The sequence below is a fragment of the Prenolepis imparis genome, unplaced genomic scaffold (genome assembly GCF_030444845.1).
Source record: "Prenolepis imparis isolate NDT839.2.m4 unplaced genomic scaffold, iyPreImpa1.0 SCAF_10, whole genome shotgun sequence".
In the NCBI taxonomy this organism is placed as follows: Eukaryota; Metazoa; Arthropoda; class Insecta; order Hymenoptera; family Formicidae; genus Prenolepis; species Prenolepis imparis.
In genome coordinates, this window is record NW_028141168.1 from 689430 (window position 1) to 707891 (window position 18462).

The window sequence follows — 18462 nt, forward strand, 5'->3', positions numbered from 1 at the left end:
AAAAATATCGAGTTTCTACAACAAATCACAAAATCGTCGATACTGAGGGCCTCCCACTCGGCATCTTCCTCGGTCATTTGCCGCAAGTTCTCGCTACATATTCGAGCCACCAATTCGCGGAATCTTGAAGAGTCGCACGCCGGCCAGACAGAGGGGTCCGACGTCGACGAGGACGTGGACGGCGTGGAGGGGGGGAGTGGCACCGCCGCAGCTTCCGCCAGCGAATCTGAAAAAGAAAATTAAAGTTTCCAGTCGATGCTTTCTCTCCCTCTCTCTCTCGCGTGTACTCACCTCGCTCCTCCTCTTGCTCCCGCTCCCGCTCCCGCTCCCACTCATCCCGCTCGGCTCTTTCCCTATCCGCGAGCGAGACGTATCTCTCCCACCCATCGTCGTCGTCCTCCTCGCCGGTTTTCTCCTCGTCCGAGGACTCGGCGGCCGCTATGGGAAACGAGTCGCGGAGCGGCGGTCGGCGCGGCATCGTGAGCCAGCGGTACATGAATTGCCGCTGTCTTCTTCGAGCCGCCTCCCTCGGCGTTTCCAATTCAGAGGCTACGGAGCGAAGGAAGAAACGAAATTAATAACGCGTCGACGCGTATACTCTCCAACGTGTCCATAAACGAGATACACTTGCCTGTAAACGAGGGCGAGAACTCGGAACTTGACGTCGACTCGTTCAGATCCACCGGATCTGGCGACGGTGGTCGGCACTCGGGAGTTATCTCCTCCCATTTGCGCTTAGGGGCTTGACGTGGGGGAGTCATTGTCTCGCTGTCGATAATAGGTCGAGCTGCAACAGAGAAAACAAGAGAAACCACACGTTATTACGCTCAAACGAGAAGAAAAACAAGAACAAGAACAAGAACAAGAACAAGAACAAGAACGAGAACGAGAACGAGAAGAGGTAGAAGGAACGCCGACTGTCGCGCGACGCGATTCTCGCTCGCCCTTATATACCGCCATTCTCCCTCCCACGGAGCGTCGCTTCGGGATCCGCCTCATCCCCCCAATCCCTCCCCTAACCACCCACCATCTCCCTCTTCCGTGCCTTGGGAACCGGGGGCTTCGCCCCCCGAAGCCGAGCCCCCCAAAAATGGATGAAAAAAATTTTTTTCATCCAAAAACACTCGCCACCCACCTAACATCCTCCCCCTCCACCCAAGTGCGACACCACGGCGCCTGCGGCGGTGGGTGAAGCGTTAAAAAAAAACGTTAGGGAAGGGGGGTACGTGGTTCGGGGAAGAGTGTCTGAAATTTTTTATTATGAGGTCGGACGTGGTATGGGAAAAGTTTGGACACGTCGAGACGCGTCGAACGCGACTTTGCCGAGATCGCTAGGTGCCTTGATTTCCGAGATAAGAGCGTTGGAATATTTGTGGGTTTAGAAGGCGTATCTCTCGATGGCGAGTCGATTGCGGTAAACTGTATTTATTTCGTGCATTATTCGCCCTTGTGTGACTTGGAAAGAAAAGAAATAGATACGAGTCCACGGTGCAACGATGATCGCTCATCTCGTTCCGTGCGGTTGGTTGCGCGATGTTTCATGATAAAAGACGAGTGGAAGGAGAATGAATCGACAGTTTTTAATAATCACTGTCCATTCATTCTACCCCTCCACTCGTCTTGCCCCGTCGTGTACAGTTCCTCGAACGCGATGATTCCGGGTGGAGGATGAAAGAAGGAGAAGGAGGATGAAGAGATTTCATATTCACTGCCCATCCTCCTCCTTCGTCCATCCTTCCATTCGCTTGCTCGCCGCGTGTCCGTGATCTTCTCTGCAACTCTTGCAAACTCTGCGATCTGCTACCTGAAAAAGAATAAGTAACTGAAAAAGAAAAGATGACCTTCTCGTACCCCCGTGTTGTTGGTCGCGATGTTACATTGTAAAAGATGAAAGCAAGAAAAAAAGAATAGACAGTTTTTATCCTCGCGGTCTATTCTTTTCTTCTTTCGCCGCTCGTCTTCCACCGTCGTGTCGCCGTGTCCACCAACTCTTCTCTTGTATAGATCCGGGTAACTCGTAGACACGTACCTGAAAAAGAAAAAAAAGATATTAGAAAAAGATCAAGAGGCCGCCGGGTGCGTGTAGCCGGAGCCCCGTCAGCCTTCGAAAGAGACAAACTCGTTTGAGAGCGCGGTCTCTCGACTCGAACCGCGCGGAGATGGGGACGGTCTTGATCGAGTCGTGTGTGTGTGTGTTTATTGTATTTACTACATTGTGTATTGTATCGATTGTAATTATAAAACTGTTATGAAACTATTATCTTACAATTTATAAACTATTATTTTACAATTAATAAACTTATATTTTACAATTAATAAACTACTATTATACAATTATTTAACAATGAACAAATTAATAAATAAAACAAAAAATATCACATAATTCTAAATCTCCCCCTCCCTTCGCTGCTGCTGCTGCTGATGCTGCTGCCGCTCCTCCTCTTGTCGCCTCTCTCTCTCTCTCTCTCCTCTCGAAAGAGCGATTGACGTCGACGAGGGTTTGCGCGTGTCTCCGAAATTCGGGCGGAAGAGCCCGACACGCTCTATCAGATCGTCCGCCACGTCCGAGTAAAGTACGAGCAGAGTGAGACGATATTCGTGAACGGGGGTGAGGGTTTCAACGTCGACTCGATCGTGTATCTACGTACCTACTGCGATCCATTCTTCCTCCTTCTCGTGCCGCCGACGCATAATCTCCCGCGCCTCCCTTCGAACTTGCTTCGGGAAAAAGTTTACAAGATCTAGAAAGTCGAGCGAAAAGTCCGGCGTGTCCTGGCTAGATGCTGAAAAAAAAGGGGGAAAAATTTAAGTCACGAGGAATCACGTTTATAGATATATGTATTCGCGCGTCTCGTCACTTACCGACCGAGTCGTTGCGTCTCGCCTCCTCCTCCTCGTACTCGGACATTGCGGCGTCGTCCAACAGACCCTCTTTGAAGACGGGCCTTACGTACCATGAGGCGGTGATGGCAGCTGGAAATGAAAATTGGAACGAATGAGAACGACGGTTTTATTATTCGGTTGTGAAGAGACTTTATGTCGAACCTACCTTGTTGTTCTCGCTCCTGCTCCGACAGATGGTCGAGAATGGTAGGCGGCCAATCATCGAGCCACCTGTTTATCCTTTCCTCCACTCTCAGGTCTTCTATCCATCGTGTCAGGATCATTCTCGCGAGCTGTTCGACTGGGATAAAAAGAGGAGGGGAGGTTTAATGGAATAAAAGAGAAAAATGGAATCTCTCTTGGAGAGACAAACGAGTGATTCGTACTTACATCTCCACGTCTCCACCGCGGCGCTCCAATCTCCCTCCACAACCAGTTCCCGATCCTCCTCCAACTGATCCATCCGCTCTTCGATCTGCTGCTGCTGCAGCGCCCTCCATCTCCCGCACTTCATCCTCGTCGAAGGGGGAGACGAATTTCTCCCACGCTTTTTTTCTTCCCGAGTTGGGGGCCATAATCTGTAACGATAATTTAATCAACCCGATAAACGGCCGTAAAAGGTGTTGAAATAATTTATTATTTCAACACCTTTTACGGCCGTTTATCGGGTTGATTAAATTATCGTTACAGATTACGCCGTTATTAACGGTATTATATATACTCGTCGCTAAAAACGAAACATACTCGCTTTATATCTGCTGCTGCTGCTGTTGCTGCTTATGCTAAACTGCTGCTGAAACAGAAAGAAGAAAAGAAATTATTAAAGACAATTTGAGACAAGGAGCAATGTACGAGATCCCTTCTCGTTGATCGATCCAGGAGAGATGTAGGACGACAAGGGATATCGCGTTTGTGGGTGGGATATAATTGATGCGAATAGTTTAAGAAAACAATCTCTTTATTATTAGCAATGAACACATCTCTATTTCTAGCTGGTATAACGAATGAAACAAAACTAGTAACGAAAACAGAACAATATTGTGATTACAATTGATGGAACTGAAATAATATTATTCTAGTAAAATAAATAAACATTTTAACGCTCCGTGTCGGTGTTGGCGTCGTCGTCTTCGTCGTCATGTTTTTGTTAAAGGAGCTGTAGCAGCAGCTTCCTCTGTTGACCCGTGCAAGTTGAGACGACAAGAAGAGAAAACAAACACGTGTCATATTTACTGCTTGTTTTCTCTCCTCCACGTCTCATCTTCCACTCGCGCTGCGTGTCCCCTCGTAGACGTACCTGAAAAAAACAAAAACCTCGTCCCGTGTAGCTCGTTGCGATGTTCTCTCGCGAAAAATGAGACGAGGTAGAGTGGAAGCAGACAGATTTAATATTCAGTGCCTGCTTCCTCTCTTCGTCTCTCCTTCCACTCGCGCTGCGTATCCCCTCGTCGAGGTAACTCGTTGACGTACCTTAAAAGAAATAAAAAGAAAGAAAACCTCGTTCCGTGCGGTTGGTCGCGATGATTTTTTGCGAAAGATGATTAGAAAACGAAGGTATACAAACAGATTGCACACTCACTGCTCGTTTACCTTCGCCTTCCTCTCATCTTCCCCCGTGCCGTCGCCGTGTCCACCTGGTAACTCATAGCCGTACCTGAAAAGAAATGAAAAATTAATAAGAAACCAAAAAATAAAGAAATTACCTCGTACGATGTTGGCTGCGATGTTCTCTCGCGGAAGATGAGACGAAAAAGAAAGAAAGCGTACAGGTGTCATATTCACTGCATGCTTTCTTTCTTCTTCGTTTCTCCTTCCACTCGCGCTACGTGTCCCCTCGTTCAGCTAACTCGTCGATGTTCCTGAAAAATAAATTTAAAAAAAAAAAGTGTGTAGCCGGAGCCCCGTCAGCCGTCGAAAAACTCACGAGTTCTCGACGTTGCCCGACTCGAACCGCGCGGAGGTGGGGACGGCACATGACGACTTGCGTGGATAGAGATCGCGAGTCGTCTTTATCGAGTCTTTTTTTTTTATATACAATACAATAAAAACGTGCGATTAATACAAAATAAACATGCTATATATATTAAATATAAACATGCGGTAAGTACTAAATAAAAACAAGCTATATATATATATATAAATGTATGTATATATTAAATATAAACAAGCAGTAAATATTAAAGATACACGTGCGATGCAAAGAAAATATATACGTGCCATTAATGTTAATTATTAACGTGCAATGTTAATAAAAGTTTGACATACATTGTATATACAATATAAACGAGCGATAATAAATAAATATTAACGTGCAATGAAAATAACAAATTGACCTGCGTTGTATATGCAATATAAAAGTGCTATAAATAAAATTTATACGTGCGGATATATATGTTCAATTGAGGCGTGCGATATGTGTGTAAAATAGAGGCGTGCGATATATATGTGTAAAATTGAAGCGTGCAATGTATAATATCAAGACGAGCAATAAATATACATGCGATATATGTAAAATGGAGGCGTGCGAGGTATAATGTAAAGGCGTGCAATACATTGAGGCGTGCAATGTATAAAATAGAGGAGTGCGAGGTATAATATAGAGGCGTGCAATGTATAATATCAAGGCGAGCGATAAATATACATGCAATAAATGTAAAATGGAGGCGTGCGAGGTATAGTATAAAGGCGTGCGATACATTGAGGCGTGCAATGTATAATATCAAGGCGAGCGATAAATATACATGCAAATATGTAAAATGGAGGCGTGCAATATATAATATCAAGGCGAGCGATAAATATACATGCGATATATGTAAAATGGAGGCGTGCGAGGTATAATATAAAGACGTGCAATGTATAATATCAAGGCGAGCGATAAATATACATGCAATAAATGTAAAATGGAGGCGTGCGAGGTATAATATAAAGGCGTGCGATACATTGAGGCGTGCAATTTATAATATAGAGGCGTGCAATGTATAATATAAAAGCGTGCAATAAATACAATGTAAAGATAAATAAAATTAATAGGCGTGCGATATATAAAATGTAGAGGCGTGCGGTACATGCATATCGAAATGTTATTTATTTTGTATACATTGTGTGCTATCGGGATGTGTGCTAAAGGGATGTGGGCTATCGGGAATTGTGTTCAGTTTTTCGTGTGCTATCGGGTTGTGCGCTATCGCACCGTGCGCTAACGGATCCCGCTCTGGGCACCGTACGCCTACCGCGACGTTGCTTTCTGCAGAGCGGCGTCGCACTTTGCGCGGTCGACTGCGACGACGGCGGCAAGTGTATTATGGTTGTCCTCGCGCGGCGACGAATACACGGCTCCTCGTCCAACGAGGACGAAGACGAGGACGAGGAGGGTAGAACCACGTGTTTCTCTCTCCTCTCCTCCTCTCTCTCGTGGATTTCGGGATGGAAGAACGCGGCTTGAGTTGTTCTTTCTTTTCTCCTGCTTTTTGTGAATAATTACATCGCGCTTAAATTACGAAATCGCTCTGGTTTCTCCCTGCTGTGGATAGTCATCGAGGGAACAGGCTGCACGCGCTCTTACCATCAAGACTCGTGAGATTTCTTCACTTTTTAACTGGTGATCTCTGCTTTGCGAATTTCTTGGGAGCTGTCAACGGTGACTTTTGGTCGGCGTTATCGCCGGGAGCGCTTGCCCGACATGTCAAAACAAAGCGACAAGTCAAAACAAAACGACTTGCGACAGGGCAATGACTCGATTGTTGACACCGTGAGCGAGAGAAAAATTAGTAAGCGGCTTTCGCAGCTGTCCTTGTCTAACGTGTCAGACAGGAGCGTACCTTGGAAGGGGAATATCTGTCAGTCCAAAATTAATGCTTTAAAAGCCTCTATAAATGAGCACCATAATTCTGTTATAAAAATTTTGTTTGCATGCAAAGAGTCGGCTGAAAGACGTGGTCAGATCGAATGTGCAATTTGTTTCTGCAAGGAGGCGTTTTGCGAGGTTGTCACGACGCTATCTAGCATTCTTGAGGAGGGCTCGACGGAAAGAACTGAGATAATAAAGAGTGCGCTGCGTGAAGTGTTGAATGAAAAGGATGCTGACAAACAATTAGCCCATGCTGAGGCCAGTTCTCGGAGGTCCTACGCAGCAATAGCGGGCAGAGATGTCTCGCGGGTGCACATCTCGCGGGACTCGTCCTATGAAGTGCCGACAACTACTTCGTTCGACATAATACCGGACAAAAACGACGCGAAGTATACATCATCGCAGGTCACTAGAGAGAAGGTGTGTGAATTACTTTGGCCCTCGGATTGTGCCCTCAAGGTCAATAGAATCTCCAATGCGCGGAACAATGGACTCAGAATCGAGGCCGTCGCACCGGTCCTGAAAAAGATAAGCACGCATTCGAGTCTCGTGCGGGCAGGCTTCAAAATTACTGAGAGTGTCAAGGTGAATCCCAGGCTCGTCGTTCATGGAGTGCCCTCCAACATGACGGAGGAAGAGATCGGGGAGGAGCTGATCGCGCAGAACCTCAACGGAGACTACGAGGAGGATCTAAAGGTGATATATTTATACAGGAGCAAAACTAACAAGCGCTTTACGTGCTGCATTATCGAGGTTACTCCGGATCTTCGTAAGAGGCTTCTTGTAGGAGGACGAATCTTTCTTGGTTTTTCGGTGTGCAATTTTTCAGATTACATCAGAGTGCTCCAGTGCTACAGATGTTTGGCCTTTGGACACGTTGCTAGGGATTGCAAGGCGGATGCGACGTGCGGTCACTGTTCGGGACCGCATGCGACTTTCCAGAGGATTGGAGAGAGACAGAGCGCATGCTTCCTTGGACGTGAAATGTCCAGTGATGTGCGACAGAATCAAGGCCAAAATAAAAACGATAAACTATGGATAATCGCGCTACGGGCCTAGATAGGTTAACAGTCTGTCACGTGAATTGTCAGTCCCTGATTGCGCACTACGATGAGTTCTGTCATTATTTTACTGACTCCGGGTATCACATAATCTGCCTGTCAGAAACCTGGCTGAAACCTGAAGTTCCAGATAGTATGGTCAGAGTTCCTGGATATGCTTTGACAAGGAACGACCGAACTGAAAGACAGGGAGGAGGGGTGGCTATTTACGTTAGGGACTCGATCGGAATCACTGTCCTTGAGAGGTCATCTGCTAACATGCATTATCGAAAGCCGGAATTTCTCATAGTGGAGATCGTATTCAGGGATGCTAGGAATCTTCTACTTGCGGTTGTATACCGGCCTCCAAATTGCGGCTACCTGGATGAGTTTATGTGCTCCTTTCTGGAACTGCAGATCGGGTTTCTCCACTCCATGGTTTTCGGCGATTTCAATGCGGACATGAATACCATCACATACGATAGTACTCAGATCAGAAATTTCATCACAACATCAGGAATGTACCTGCTGCCATACGGGACGACTCATCATCTGCCAAACTCAAGTACCTTTCTTGACCTATGTATAGTTGACGACACAGAGAAGCTGATTAAATCTGGGAAGGCTGCTGTGCCATTCCTGTCGGTGCACGATCTTGTCAACGTCGTATATGATATCTGCATTGAGCGGCGGACCGATAGGTTGGTCCTATGCCGTGATTTTAGGCATTTCCGTGAAGAGGATTTTCTCTCGGAAGTTGGAGAACTGGATTGGACAGCGTTAATGACGTCAGACTCCGTCGAGTACAAGGTGGGGAACTTTAATGACAGTCTTCTAAGAAGCCTGAATAATCATGCTCCTTTGCGGCGGATACGGTACACCAACCTTCCGGCCCCGTGGTTCACGGATGAAATTCGGGGGCTGATGCATTCAAGAAATATTGCAAGAAGAATGTGGCGAAGGGACAGAAATTCTGCTAGCTACGGAAGATTCAAGGCCTTGAGAAAACGGGTGCAAAACATGATTAGAACTGCAAAGAGGAACTACTTTATGGATATTTGTTATCGGAAGGACAAACCCGCCGTTATATGGAGCAAGCTCAGGCACTTAGGACTAATCAAAGCTAAAGACTCGAGCGGGAAACTCTTGCACACAGTAGAGGAGCTCAACACATATTTTGTCGACACAGGGGTGCGGGCTGAGGGATCGGGGGAGAAGCCTGATGTGCGGGATCTTTTAGGCGAGGAGTTTAACGATAGCAAATTTTACTTTAAATATGTCACGCCTAATGTCATACGTAGGTGCCTCCGATTTGGATCGTGGTTTGGATGGAATATCGTCAAAGCTAATTAAGATGACTCTGCCCTATATCATGCCGGTTATCGAGAACATCTTCAACTTCTCACTCACACACGGAGAGGTTCCCAGGGCTTGAAAATCGGCAGTGATTACGCCTATTCCAAAGATGAGTCGGCCGACCTTGTTACAACATTATAGGCTCATCTCCATCCTGCCTGTTCTACCTAAAGTGTTAGAAAAGATAGTATTCGATCAATTGACTGACTACTTGAGGGAAAGGGATCTACTTGATCCCTGTCAATTTGCCTATAAGCGAAATTCATCTACTCAGACCTGCATTATTAGAATGTTGGATGATATTCGTCAGGCCACGGACCGCAGAAAGGTCACAATCTCCATCTTTTTTGACTGCACCAAGGCCTTTGACAGAGTCCATCATGGATTTCTTCTTGGTAAACTAAAAGAGATAGGTCTTTCAGACGTTTCGCTGTGTTGGATGGCCTCCTACCTAGAAGGTAGAACGCAGGCTGTACGGAACGGATTCGATGGTACCATCTCATCTGCGGCTCGTATATCGGCAGGGGTTCCACTCGGTTCTGGGGCCACTATTATTCACCTTGTATGTTGCAGACATCCAGAATGTCTTAAGGAATTGCAGATACAACTTCTACGCGGATGATCTGCAGATCTATCATCACATTGAACCGTCTGATTTGCAAAACGGCATCCACATGGTGAATGGCGACATAGATTCTATAGTCCAGTGGGCCAACAACAGAGGATTAACATTGAACCCCACCAAAACACAGGCCATCATCTTCGGCACGGCCAGATACATAAATTCAATCGAACCTGATCTGCTACCTGCCATCAGTGTTAACGAAAAAGCGATCCAGTTCTCCACCAGCATCAAATATCTCGGCATCATCATAACTAGCACACTCTCCTGGAACCTACACATCCAAAACGTCGTGAAGAACATGCGAACGAAGCTCTACCAATTAAAATTATCTAGGCATCTACTACCGAAAGAATTAAGGAAGAGGCTGGTTGTATCGCTAGTATTACCGCATTTGGACTATTGCTGTGTCGCACTTACAGACCTCACTGACCAATTAAATACACAACTGTATAGAGCAGTCAACGCCTGTATAAGATTTATGACCAATGCCAGGAGGGACGAGCATGTTACGCCGCTCTATCGAGAGCTACGATGGCTTAAGTGTGATGCTAGAAGAAGATACTTTGTGGGATGTCAGCTTTTTAACATCATAAACATCCAAGAGCCGAGGATGATCTATGAAGGTCTCACTTTCAACTCAGCGGTGACCTTACTGAATACGGAGCATCCGGTGATCTTCTTTCCCTGTCCTTATGCAGGACTGAGGTGTTCAGGCGCTCTTTTAAATCCAGCGCGGCCAAGCTATGGAATGACCTGCCGCAAAGCATTCGTAGCGCGAGCTCAATCAGCGATTTCAAGAATAAGCTATACGAATATCTTTGGAGTACTACGCCATCATAACCAATAACCAATAATTATTCTAGTCATATATCACAAACGTCATTATATTATATATATACACACACACACACTTACACTCAAATGTGTCAGCTTACTTATATGAACATATATCCGAAATTATGGCATACACTGGTATTGTTACTTATCTGCTCTCGGGAGCGCTCTTATATGTAGTACGAGACTTTGTTTGTTAAAGCATTGTAACTGAAATGTAACTTCTCCTTTTGGTGCGCTTGAGGGGACTATGTCCCAGAGCGCTTTTAAATAAATCTACGCTTTCTCTCCTTGTTCAACCTCCTCTTCCTCTCCTTGTTCAACCTCCTCCTCCTCCTCCGCCACCGCCATCTTTTCATTCTCTACCGCCTCCTCCTGCCTCTCACCCTCCTCCTCTTCCTGCCAATCCTTTTCCTCGTCGTCCGCCGACAATTGCCGGCAAGATTTTTAACTAGTTCGGCCTTGTTTACCGCGAGACGCGCATTTTTACTCAAGAAGCAGCATGTGTACGCCCAGGTGGCGATACAAGTGACGGCGTACCGCGCTGCGTGTTCCGGCGCGTTATATCGCGCGGGCATCGAAATTTGCACCGTCGCCACCTCCCGTACGGTCTTAACAATGTCGTCAAGTAGACGGGACGCGTAGGCGGTTGATATATGGCGTACACGGGAGTATCAGCGGGCGGGCATTCCAGTCACGGACGGTGTCCGGCGGGCCCTACGGGTCCACACACGGCGGGCGCTGATCCGGGAGTGGGACGAAAGATTACTCGACCCACGATTACCCGGTCAGCGCACCGTCGGGGCCATCTTGCCCTGTCTAGAAGAATGGCTAGACAGGGTACGCGGGGGTGTCATATATCATATGACCCAGGTGCTCACAGGCCACGGCTGTTTTGACGAGTACCTGGGTCGTACACAGAAGGAGCGCACGGCACGATGCCACCATTGCAACCACGAGCTGGACTCCGCCCAGCACACACTAGCGGAATGTGCTGCCTGGGCGGACGAAAGATCAGAGCTCGTGGCCACAATTGGGACGGATCTGTCACTGCCCGCAGTAATACGGGCAGTGACAGACAATGATGATGGATGGAAGGCGTTCTCCTCCTTCTGCAGCAACGTCATGCTGCAGAAGGAGGAGGCGGAGAGAGAGCGAGAGAGGACGGGTAGGAGACAGAGAGAGATGGAGGGGCGAGAGAGCAGCGAGGATGAGGAGTGGAGCTTAAGGAGGAAGAGGAGAGGGTGACAAGGAGGAGACAGTCGGGGGCGTTCCCCCCCTCTGCGCCCTTGGCCGTGGGCTCACCTGCGGTCGGAGTGCGGCGGGGGGGGGCGTCCCCTTAACACCCGCATCCAGTCAGGATGCGGGATGAGGTCACCGGGGGGGAGACGGAGACACTTAAGTCTCCAGATCCCCCCGGTGATCTCTCGGAAAATCGGGGGTTGGGCTGAGGTGGCCGCCCCTTAGGGCGCGGTCTCCTTTCCCCGGCCCCCGAACGGGCAACCCCCTCGGTTGTCGCCGAGGCCTAACCCCCAGAGGGGCGGTGGGAGCGGCAACCGGGGGGGCCTGGGGGGCGGGCGCGCTCGGGGTCGGGGCTTCGGGTCCGGCACCTGGGTAGGCGCGCACCTCCCCTCACGGACGAGATGCAGCGAAGGGAGCCCTCGTACCGGGAGCCTAGTGCACCGGTGCGGGGGCTCTCCCGCTGTAGAGATGACCTCTTTCCTTCTGAGGGGGGTCATCTGGAGCGGGCCTCCAGGGCTGACTGCCGAATCCGCGTCCCCTTCGGGGAGCGGAGGGAGCGACAGCCCTGAAGGCGGGGGGCCGCGGCTCGAGCGGAAATACTCGAGCCGCGACCCCGCCCCCCAAACTCTCTGGGAGGGCGCAGCGTGAGGTTGGTGTCGCCCTGCGTTGCAACCGCGGAGTCCGCACGATGGCGGAGGGGAAGGCTGTTCCTGCGGTCTTCCCCCGAGACGGAAAGGCGGGGGGGCGCGGAGTCGGCATGGGCAACCAGCACCCTCCGCGCTCCCTACCTAAACGCCCGGGAAGGACACCCGCTGTGGTTTTAGTGCGGTCCCCTTCTGTCCCTCGCCACAGGGAAAACTGCGGTTCTCCCTAGGGCGAGGAGAAGGAATCCCACATAACCCTTGTTCTCTACCCGGGGGGCAAGGGTACCTTCTGAAGGTTTCCACAGCGAGAAGAAAAAGGCGGTTGATATATACTCGTCGCTCTCCCCGACGCTAGACGCTGCCGTGATCGCGTTGATGGTCTTTACGCGTATTACGCCGTCGCGCGCGGCGTTGGCCTCACTGCTGCCGACAAACGCGTTACGCATAATTCCGTAATTAAATATACTGCTGCGACCGTGGGCGAAAAATAGTACACGAAATTACGCTCTCGCGGCGCGCGCCACCTGGTGAATCGGGGTCCAAGCGTGCCGCGCAGAACGAAAACGCCCGATTGTGTGGACCCGCCTTAGATAATCTACGTCCGCGCCGATGGAAAGCTCCACGTGGTGGCGCCACTTGGCCGACAATCTTATTACGAGGCGTCTCCTCAGCAGCATCCGCGTTATAATACAAAGTTCGTCGGCAAACAGGCCGAGGCGGTTGATCTCCTCGTCGATGCTATCGGTACGCGTGCGATCCAAAGTTATCACCTCCTCGATCCGGAGCGATTGTCCGCGCCACACATTGCGACCGGCAACAGAGGTGACCTCGTCGCCTAGTCGTCGCATACCAACTCCTGGTGTGGAGATGCAGCCGCGGGTGAGATTGCAGAGAGCCAGCCAAGCTGAGCAGCGCGAGAGGAGTAGATCTCGTGGACCATCGTCTTCAGGATCTTCGACTAAATAAAGACTGATGATATTTGACTATTTGAGAGTCAGCGACAGAACGCTTTTATAGCGTGTGTATAAGTTTAAGATTATCTGTATTACTTGGCGTTATATTTTATATATGTATTTCTTTTTCATAACGTATGCCAAGCGAATTGTTGACAAATGTAGGTAAATAATGCCGCATTAATATTATGTTTTAAGTTATCTCTCTAGTCTGCGGTATTAACCTGTGATAAGATTTTATATTTTTATATGTAAAGAAAGATATATTTACGGCAGCTTTATGTTTCCTGAGAATAAAGACATTTCCTTTGATACTTACCCTGTGTGTCGTAACCTTGTTGGTCCTATACCTGAAGGGGTTAATTATGTCACTATAAGGAAATTTTACTTACCTTTTATATGAGGGGGTTAATTATGTCACGATATATTTATTTTGTACTTACATTTTATTATACTTATACTTAGTAGAGTCATATATACATTAGATATTTGGGGAAGCTTACAATTCAAATGTTATTCATAAGTGGTTGTCTGTGCTGCAATAATACGTTAGTCATATATTTATATATTTATTCATTGTAAAGGCGACTAGAGAGTATGTAAGCACGGAGTACGAATGATTGTATGACGCGTGTAGAGGGGCATGCATATGTCTGGAGCGGTACTGTTTTCTGCAGAGATGTGTATGCGATTCTGCGAAATTAGTTTATTATATTTGATAAATATTATCTGGTGACGAGGTATGACTAATATTACCCATCGGATTGTTCACAAGTGACGTGCGATAGTATATGCGATGAAAGGTCAAGAATGTCATGCAACTATTTATCATCGATAAGTGATGGGTTAAGATTGGCATGCATTAAATTATTTCTGGATAATTTATGTCAGGGTCTAGGTTGAATTGGTAAGGGTCAAGATCGACATGCGTTAATTAACTCTGGATAATTTGTGACAGGGTTAAGGTCGTAACGGTAAGGGTCAAGTTCGGCATGCGATAATTTACTCGGGGTAAATCTTGACGGGGTACAGGTTGTAATGGAAGCGGTCAGGTTTGTCGCGGGTAATATTAGCCACGGATTAAGTATGTTTCCACGGATTCGGAGCGTATGCGCAATGGCGATGCTCCGTAACAAGAGATGGGCGGAGCCTGAGGTTATATGAACGAAAGACACATACTGATCGTGGTCAGTCGGCGTACAATAAGTCATTCGGTGTGGTCGTGAGTCGACGGTTAGTCGGTCTCGTAAATTGAGAGTAGGTCTTTATACGACGCGAAGTCAATACGACAGCCATTGTCCCGGGACATGAGTCTCGTTAGATAGAGCAAGTTAGCTGAACGTGTCAGCCTGGTAGTCTCGGGGTTATCATGCCGCCGGTCTATACTAACTAGATCGGGTATATTTGCGATCCAGTGTTTCGCGTAATCGTGAATATCGAGTGCTAACTGCCTCGCGCTGTGGAGTCGTGCGTATATTGAGTCTCCACGCTTTACCGCGGCGCTTCTCGAATATTGTAAGCGTGACGTCATCGCGACGCACGTATGTGAAAGCGTGATCACGTGAACTTGCCGTGTGTGCAAAGGAATGTGTTGACTGTAACGAGACGTCGTACAGCAACGACCTTGGGTCAATGATGCCCTGTGTTTTTCCATAGTGAATCCGGTGGATTCCACAATAAGGAATAATAAATTATTTGATATCTGAAATAGAAGTGCGTGTTTGAACTCTTTCTTCCTTCAGATCCTTTCTGTGTCCAGTCATTTTCCGCCGTCAATAATAAGTAATGTAATAAAGCGGCATACCAGGAGAGTGAACGACGTTGAATCGAGCGGGAGAGTATCGTGGCCAAGATACTTATACCCGGAGGAAAATTAGTCGGCGTGGCGCACGGGCGTTTCGGATACCCTTGGAGTTTGGGAGGATAAAACTTCTGGCGACCGTGATAATCAACCTGAATCATATATATCTAAGGTGAGTCAATGTGCTCGGAACCTCTTATTATTAGCCATAAAGGCAGAAATAGTAATAAACTGTGTACTCGTGTCATAGCGACTGGTCACAACATAATTACGGCCAAACGATAAAATGTCGCGCAGATATTGTCGCGCCGACTCGCCCAGCTCGCGCATACGTCGCGTGGGCGGTCTTTCCTGGCCGGCGGGCGTCGAATCGTAGCCGCGCGCAATTACGAACAAGGCCAGGTAGGCCGTATCCGAAGACCGCGCCATCTTGGCCGCCGAATTGTACGCCTAACAAAAAGTTATTACGTGCGAGGCGTGCGCGGGCGAAGCGTGTCGCTTGAAATATCCGTAATTTTGCAAAAAACCTGTCCGGTACCGCTCGAGACGGCCCCTCTGGCTACCGCCGCCGATAAAAATTGAACGGTGGAACAGGGCGGACAGCGAATCAGGCTCCTTCAAACCGCCCGATACTTTAATGAATAACGCGCCGCTGCCGTCCACGCGGTCCTTTACTCGCAAAATATCACCGCGGTGCACCTGAAGCAGGTCCACATGCCGGCTATTAAGGCGGGCGATGCGCCGCAGCAACGCGCCAGCCGGGCCCCTAGCGACGCGCATCCCATGCTGGGCCGCGTAAAAGCGCGAGTACGCGATTCCACACACCGCGCGTAAATCAGTCTCCTCCATAATGCGACGAACGTTTCTCGCAAAAGCCTCAAAATCGAAGCGGAAGACGTCGTAGGCGCCGTCTACGTCGTGACGGGCGTAGCGTATTCCGCCGCGCGCCGTCTCAGTGCTCCGCTCGATCAGGCTTGCCGCGCGTAAAATTACTCGCTGCACGAATGCGGTGCAGCACGCGCGCAAGTGCCCGTCCTCGATGTTTGTAGCGCGTCTTGGCACATTCCGCAAGAAAGCGCCGCCCTCGTCCATCTGGAAGACCAGAAAAATTAAAGAGCCGTCGAGCGTCGCCAATTTGATTTCGGCCCACCGTTGGTCCGGCCGAGCGTCTCCCTCCTCGAGGAGATGGCCTTACGTCCGCGTTCCTGAAACCTGGGCCGTGCCTCCAGGTATCGCGTGAGTTTTTCATTCAAACAAGGACCGATGTACGACCTTGTGCACATTGTGCATGAAACCTCGCACGTAAACGCCTCGAGCGAGGTGGCGCATATTAATATTGAGTCTACGTCGCCTTGCACTCGCACTCGTCGATAGTCGTCGTCGTCGTCGTCGTCGTCCGGGTGTCGGCGGACCAAATCCGACTCGCGGATCGGTCGTGGATATAATTCCTCGATGATTCGCCTCACATCATCAAGGTACCTGGAACAAAAAGAAAAGAAAAGATTAGTAAATTATAATCACACACAAACGCACACACACGCACACGCACACAGACACACATAAACATCTAAATGACTGGGAGAAAAGTGCCTGTGGAAACTTACCGGCCACCCGTCTCCTCCTCTTCCTCTTCTCCTCCAGAATGATTGTAGTTTAAAGAAGCCATATTGATATTGTGTAAAGTGTTACGACGGTTCGCCCATCATGGGACCCCCATCGCGGTGAGGGATCTTTCCCCGCCGGAAAGTATTCCTGTTGAAGCGTCGGGCAACCGAAAAGCGGCTTTCGATCGGCCACACCTTTTTTTTTTTTTTTTTGCGATCGGCGCGGGAGGAGGGAATGCATTGCTGCATATCCACGGGCCGGCCACGTGGATTATGTGGGGCTCTCCCTCCATCTCGCGTGGTGCAATGCGAGACTTCATCGGGCATACTCACTAAAACCTCCGCCCGCGTGCAGATACACCCTCTACACCCTCTACACCCTATGATGGTTGGGACCGCAGAACTGTTTTACACATGACTTTGCAGTTCCATCCAAGGTAGCGCTTGCTCAGCGCCCATCCTTCCGGCATCCACACTCCATTATCATACATCCATACACACACACTACATACAATACACGCATACATTTACCTAAGACATATATACACGTATTTACATATTTCCCACAATTTGTTGAGTATTCACCCGTTGCCAACCATATTATATGCTCGGTTCCGTTATACTCCCTCCCTATATATTGGTCACATATATGCAGTCAAAAAGATGACGTTGATTCGCACCATTTACAAATATGTACACAAAAATTACCCCTGTTGATACTGTGTCTCAATCATGATTGAGACCCTCCCTAATTTACTCCCTCAGACATCGGTAGCGACAACGATAGTTGCAACCGATGTTGTCTAGGTGTACTCCTATTTATTTGTGTGTCCAAGCTGTATATTCGGGACCTTCTCCTTGCTCTTCCTTATCATCTCCTTCTCGGGGGGTTTTGGGATTGCGAGCCTCCTCCGTTAGCAACTCGCAAACCTTGAGCTTCACGCGCGCGTTCACGCGTCTCCTTGGCGAGCATGACGTTTCGTGAGAACCGTCCAAACGCTTCCCAGGCCTCCTTTGACAAGAGGATGGCCCGCATCACCGCGGTCAGTGACAAGTCCCTACCGACGACATCTGTCAATGCTTCCCTGTCTACTGCCCAGGCCTCACAATCAGCGAGAGTGTGGTCGGCTGTATCCACAGCTGCAGTCTCGCAGTGTTCGCACTGCGGGCTGTTCATTTTACCAATACGATGAAGGTAGTTCGCAAAGCACCCGTGGCCTGTTATTATTTGGGTCATGTGGAAGCTCAGCCCCCCGTGTTTCTTCTCGAGCCATCCGTATAGGATTGGCAAGATAGCCTCTCTGACCCTGCCTCCAGATAGGTTTGGGTTTTCCAGGTGGATCATCCATTGCCTGTGCATCAGGAATGTTTCCGCCTTCTTAATTTCGTTACCCTCCTCTGTTGTCCATTGGTCGTCATCCTTCAAGTCCGCTATTCTTTCAAAGGCTCTCTTTCGTGCCTTCGCTAAAAGGTGGATGGGCGGAATTCGCGCCAATACTGAGGCAGCCTCGATGGAAGTCGTCCTGTAGGCTGCGATTACCCTTAGGTTGGTAACCCGCATAAGGTGGTTGAGCCTGGGGATGTTTTTCCTCGCGGTGAGTGCCTCGCCCCAGATGGGAGCAGCGTAAAGTAT